The sequence below is a fragment of the Lithobates pipiens genome, unplaced genomic scaffold, assembly GCF_037356315.1.
Source record: "Lithobates pipiens isolate NorthernLeopardFrog02 unplaced genomic scaffold, aLitPip1_a1.2 Scaffold_19, whole genome shotgun sequence".
Classification (NCBI taxonomy): domain Eukaryota; kingdom Metazoa; phylum Chordata; class Amphibia; order Anura; family Ranidae; genus Lithobates; species Lithobates pipiens.
This window is the reverse complement of record NW_027507764.1, coordinates 519,145,418-519,151,125: the sequence shown is the minus strand read 5'-3', so window position 1 is coordinate 519,151,125 and position 5,708 is coordinate 519,145,418. Positions and strand designations below refer to the sequence as shown.

General features: G+C 47.2%; 6 pseudogenes; all 6 read left to right on the top strand.

The window, feature by feature from the left end:
- Nucleotides 1–411: 411 nt before the first annotated feature.
- LOC143998553 (5S ribosomal RNA) lies at nt 412–530 on the top strand (annotated as a pseudogene).
- A 688-nt stretch (nt 531–1,218) lies between these two features.
- Nucleotides 1,219–1,337, top strand: LOC143998802 (5S ribosomal RNA; annotated as a pseudogene).
- Nucleotides 1,338–1,439: 102 nt separating this feature from the next.
- LOC144000105 (5S ribosomal RNA) lies at nt 1,440–1,558 on the top strand (annotated as a pseudogene).
- Nucleotides 1,559–1,925: 367 nt separating this feature from the next.
- On the top strand, nt 1,926–2,044 carry LOC143998907 (5S ribosomal RNA; annotated as a pseudogene).
- A 1,533-nt stretch (nt 2,045–3,577) lies between these two features.
- Nucleotides 3,578–3,696, top strand: LOC143998615 (5S ribosomal RNA; annotated as a pseudogene).
- Nucleotides 3,697–4,021: 325 nt separating this feature from the next.
- On the top strand, nt 4,022–4,140 carry LOC143999066 (5S ribosomal RNA; annotated as a pseudogene).
- Nucleotides 4,141–5,708: the final 1,568 nt, after the last annotated feature.

Genomic DNA, 5,708 nt, shown 5'->3' with positions numbered 1-5,708 from the left:
CGTGATGTATGATCAAGAAAATAGGATTTTTATATACAGCTTACCTGTAAAATCCTTTTCTTGAGAGTACATCACGGGACACAGGGCTCCCACCCCTCTTGGGTTTTACGTGGTTTCCTATTGCTTTGCTACAAAACTGAGGTGCCCCCCATATGGGAGGGGTTATATAGGGGAGGAATTGTCCTTAATTTGGGGTTAACCAGTGTCCAATCACCAGAGGTGCCTATATAACCCACTATGTAATGAAGCGCCTGTGTCCCGTGATGTACTCTCAAGAAAAGGAATTTACAGGTAAGCTGTATATAAAAATCCAATTTTTTATGTTGTTGGCGTTGACCTGTTTTTTTTTGCTTGTTTCCCAAGATGACCATCTTGGCGTTTGTCAAGAGGGTGAGAGTGCCCAAAGAAAGTGCCTACGGCCAAATCACCCTGAAAGTGCCCGATCTTGTCTGATCTCGGAGGCTAAGCATTGTCGGGCCTGATTAGTAACTGGAAGGGAGACCGACTGGGAATAGCAGGTGCCGTAGGCTTCTTTTTATGTTGTTGGCGTTGACATGTTTTTTTTTTCCGCTTGTTTCCCAAGGTGACCATCTTGGCATTTGTCAAGAGGGCTGAGAGAGCCCAAAGAAATCTCCTACGGCCACATCACCCTGAAAGCGCCCGATCTTATCTGATCTCAGAGGCTAAGCAGGGTCCGGCCTGGATAGTACCTAATTACAGGTGCCGTAGGAATCTTTTTATATTGTTGGCTTTGACCTGTTTTTTTTCCGCTTGTTTCCCAAGGTGACTATTTTAGCATCTGTCAAGAGTTTTGAGTATGTCCTGAAGCGTTCGCCTAAGGCCCCATCACCCTGAAAGCACCCGATCTCAGAGGCTAAGCAGGGTCAGGGTCAGATGGGAGACCGCCAGGGTCTATGTTGTTGGCGTTGACCTGTTTTTTTTTCACTTTTTTCCCAAGATGACCATCTTGGCATTTGTTAAGAGGGGTGAGAGTGTCTGAATAGAACACCTATGGCCACATCACCCTGAAAGCGCACAATCTCATCTGATCTCAGAGGCCTTGCAGTGTACGGCCTGGTTAATACCTGTATGGGAGACCATCTGTGAATACCAGGTGCTGTAGGCTTCTTTTTATGTTGTTGGTGTTGACCTGTTTATTTTTGCTTGTTTCCCAAGGTGACCATCTTGGCGTTTAACAAGAGAGTGCCCAAAGAGATCACCTACGGCCCCATCACCCTGAAAGCACCCGATCTTGTCTGATCTCGGAGGCTAAGCAGTGTCAGGCCTGGTTAATACCAGGATGGGAGAACGTCTGGGAATAACAGGTGCCGTAGGCTTCTTTTTATGTTATTGGCCTTGACCTGGTTTTTTTTTTCACTTGTTTCCCAAGGTGACCATCTTGGCATTTGTCAAGAGGGTTGAGAGTGCCCGAAGAGATCACCTACGGCCCCATCACCCTGAAAGCGCCCAATCTTGTCTGATCTCGGAGGCTAAACAGTGTCGGGCCTGGTTAGTACCTGGATGGGAGACCGCCTGGGAATACCAGGTGCCATAGGCTTCTATTTATGTTGTTGGCTTTGACCTGTTTTTTTCACTTGTTTCTCAAGGCGACCATCTTGGCGTTTGTCAAGAGGGTTGGAGAGAACGCTTACGGCCACATCACCCTGAAAGCACCCGATCTCATCTGATTTCAGAGGCTAAGCAGTGTCAGGCCTGGTTAGTACCTGGATGGGAGACTGCCTGGAAAGACCAGATGCCATAGAAGGATCTGGCCTGGTTAGTGTCTTGATTGGGAGATCACCTGGGAATACCGGATACCGTAGGCTTCTTTTTATGTTGTTGGCTTTGACCTGTTTTTTTTAGCTTGTTTCCCAAGGTGAGCATCTTGGCCTTTGTCAAGAGGCTTCAGAGTGCCCAAAGAGAGTGCCTACGGCCAAATCACCCTGAGAGAGCCCAATCTCATCTGATCTCGTGGGCTAAGCAGCGATGGGCCTGGTTAGTACCTGGATGGGAGACAGCCTGGGAATACCAGGTGCTGTAGGCTTCTCATTATGTTGTCGGCGTTGACCTGTTTTTTTTCCATTTTTTCCCAAGGTGACCATCTTGGCATTTGTCAAGAGGGTTGAGAGTGCACAAAGAAATTGCCTACGGGCACAACACCCTGAAAGCGCCCAATCTCTTCTGGTCTCAGAGGCTATGCAGGGTTGGGCCTGGTTTGTACCTGGATGGGAGACCACCTGGGTTTTCCAGATGCCGCAGGCTTCTTTTTATGTTGTTGGTGTTGACCTGTTTTTTTTCGCTTGTTTCCCAAAGTGATCACCTTGGCATTTGTCAAGAGGGTTGAGAGTGCCTAAATAGATCGCTTACAGCAGCATCACCCTGAAAGCACCCTATCTCTTCTGATCTCGGAGGCTAAGAAGGGTTGGGCCTAGTTTGTACTTGAATGGGAGACGGCCTTGGAATACCAGGTGCCGTATTCTTCTTTTCATGTTAGTGGCGTTAACCTGTTTTTTTCCGCTTGTTTCCCAGGGTGACTATCTTGGCATTTTTCAAGAGGGATGAGAGTGCCCAAAGAGATTGCCTATGGGCACATCACCCTGAAAGCACCCAATCTCCTCTGATCTCAGAGGCTAGAAAGGGTCGCGCTTGGTAATACCTGGATGGGAGACCGCCTGGGAATACTAGGTGCTGTAGGCTTCTTTTTATGTTGTTGGTGACTTGATTTTTTGTTTGCTTCCCAAGGTGACCATCTTGGCGTTTGTCAAGAGGGATGAACGTGCCTGAAAAAAATCTACTATGGCTGCATCACCCTGAAAGAGCCCAATCTCATTTGATCTCAGAGGCTAAGCAGGGTTGGGACCTGGTTAGTACCTGGATGGGAGACCGCCTGGGATTTCTCAATGCCATAGGCTTTTTTTTTAAGTTGTTGGCATTGACTTCATTTTTTTTTGCTTGTTTCCCAAGGTGACCATCTTGGCGTTTGTCAAGAGGGTTGAAAGTGCCTGAAGGGATTGCCTACGGGCACATCACCCTGAAAGCACCTGATCTCGTTTGATGTTGGAGGCTAAGAAGAGTCTGGCCTTGTTAGTACGTGGATGGGAGACCGCCTGGGAATACCATACCAATACCCAATACCTGGTAATACCCAATACCTGGGCTTCTTTTTATGTTGTTGGCTTTGACCTGTTTTTTTCACTTGTTTCTCAAGGCGACCATCTTGGCGTTTGTCAAGAGGGTTGAGAGTGCCCAAAGAGATCGCTTACAGCAGCATCACCCTGAAAGAGCCCTATCTCTTCTCATCTCTGAGGCTAAAAAGTGTTGGGCCTAGTTAGTACCTGTATGGGAGATGGCGTTGGAATACCAGGTGCCGTATTCTTCTTTTTATGTTGTTGACATTGACCTGTCTTTTTTTCGCAAGGTTGGGCCTTGCTAGTACCTGGATTGGAGACCACCTGGGAATACTAGGTGCTGTAGGCTTCTTTTTATGTTGTTGGCGTTGACTTGTTTTTGTTTTGTTTGTTTACCAAGGTGACCATCTTGGTGTTTGTCAAGAGGGTTGAGAGTGCCTGAAGAGCTTGCCTATGGCCACATAACCCTGAAAGCACCAGATCTCGTCTGATCTCAGAGACTAAACAGGGTCGGGCCTTGTTAATACCTGGATGGGAGACCACCTGGGAATACTAGGTGCTGTAGACTTCTTCTTATGTTGTTGGCGTTAACTTGTTTTTTTTTGTTTGTTTCCCAAAGTGACCATCTTGGCGTTAGTCAAGAGGGTTGAGAGTGCCTGAAGAAATCTCATACGGCCACATCACCCTGAAAGAGCCCAATCTCATCTGATCTCAGAGGCTAAGCAGGGTTGGGACCAGTTTAATCCCTGGATGGGAGACCGCCTGGGATTTCCAGATGCTGTAGGCTTCTTGTTATGTTGTTATGTTGTTGCCGTTGACCTATTTTTTTCCGCTGGTTCCCAAGGTGACCATCTTGGCATTTGTCAAGAGAGTTGAGAGTGCCTGAAGATATTGGCTACGGCCACATCACCCTGAATCTGTTCCATCTCATCTGATCTTGGAGGCTAAGCAGGGTCGGGCCTGGTTAATGCCTGGATGGGAGACCGCCTGGGAATACCAGGTGTCGTAGGCTTCTTTTTTTTTTTCTCCAAACAGGGGAAGACGGTCCCCCGAGTACATAATGCAACAGAGAAATACAGAGCAAAAAGCAGCTGAACAATACTTGATACAGGTATATTTCGCAAATGTGAGTCTGCCTTCCATCAATCATAATGATTCAAGGCACGGATAAAGTACAAGAATTTTTGTGTTATGCATCGGATCTCTGTCCAGAAGTCCACCAAGCTGAGGCAGGACCAAAAAATGTGGAGCAACGTGCCCTCTTCTTCTCCACACCTCCAGCATATGTTCGAGGAAGAGGGGAATTATTTATGCAGCTTTGATGGTGTCAAATACCACCTGGTGAGAAGTTTAAAATTTGTCTCCTGTATCTTCGTGCACAGCGAGGTTTTGAGAGACAAAGTGATAATGCGTTGTCTCTGTGCTGGGGAAAACGAGCAATTAAGGTCCTTTTCCCAGTTGGACAGACAGGTTAAGTGTGGGTGATCTGTTTGAGAGAGAATGTGGATCAAAGGGCCTTCGCTCCTGCATAGGGTCTCAAACTCCGTCTGAGGGTGGGCGAAAGTTTGAGTATTGGGGATGGAATGGAGAAAATGATGTTGTTGCGCCACTCTCCAAAACGGCAGTTGGAAAAGCCCTGTCGGATCTGTTAGGGTTGAGAAAGAAGGCCATTTTCCATCAATGACGAATTTAGACGCATGGTCTAGGTTGGAATTTCTAAGTGGGTCCCCGGTTCAAAGTTCGGATGGTCACGTATAGGGAATAGGGGGGAAGTCAAAGACGTGAGTGTGTTTTGGGTAGCGATCAGGTGACTAACTTTCAATGAAGCCCCTATAGTGGGATGTGACGTCAATTCTGTGGGTAAATCCTTATAGCACCACATGGCGCTTCTTAGCGGAATTCGGGAGTGAGATTGTCCTAGTTGCACCCAGAGCTTAGAAAGCTTGTTTCCATTCCAGTCCAATACACGCCCCAGATGGGAGGCCAGGTAGTAGCATCGCAAGTCAGGGAGAACCAACCCTCCCTGTTGTTTAGACTTAGACAATGTCAGCTGTGACCACTTAAGTCTGGGATTTTTGTGGGCCCAGTTAAATTGAGTGAGCAGGGATTGAGCTTGCTTAAAAAACGGGACTGGACTTTGGATCAGGAGAGCTTGGAAAAGATAGGTACATTTAGGGAGTATGTTCATTTTAATGAGATTGCATCTCCTGAACCAGGAATGGAGGCCAGAATGCCACCCGTGAAGCAAACTGCAGATCTTAGTGACAAGGGGTGGGGGGAAGTTCAACATAAACGTACGCGCGATGTCCGGTGGAATGTAAGTACCTAAGTACTTAAGGGCTGTATGGGTCCATTTAAATCGAAAATTGGATTGCAAGTCTAGTAACGTTTGCGGGGGGACTGCGACCCCCATGGCCTCTGATTTCAAGAAGTATCCCGTATATCTGGAATTCCCGAAGGAGATTTGGCAAGGAAACTCTGGGATTCTTCAACGAGAACAGCATGTCATCCACGTAGGCAGATATCTTATGTCTGAGTTTTGTCGAATTGTGGAGAAAAAGGGTTCCAATGACAGTGCGA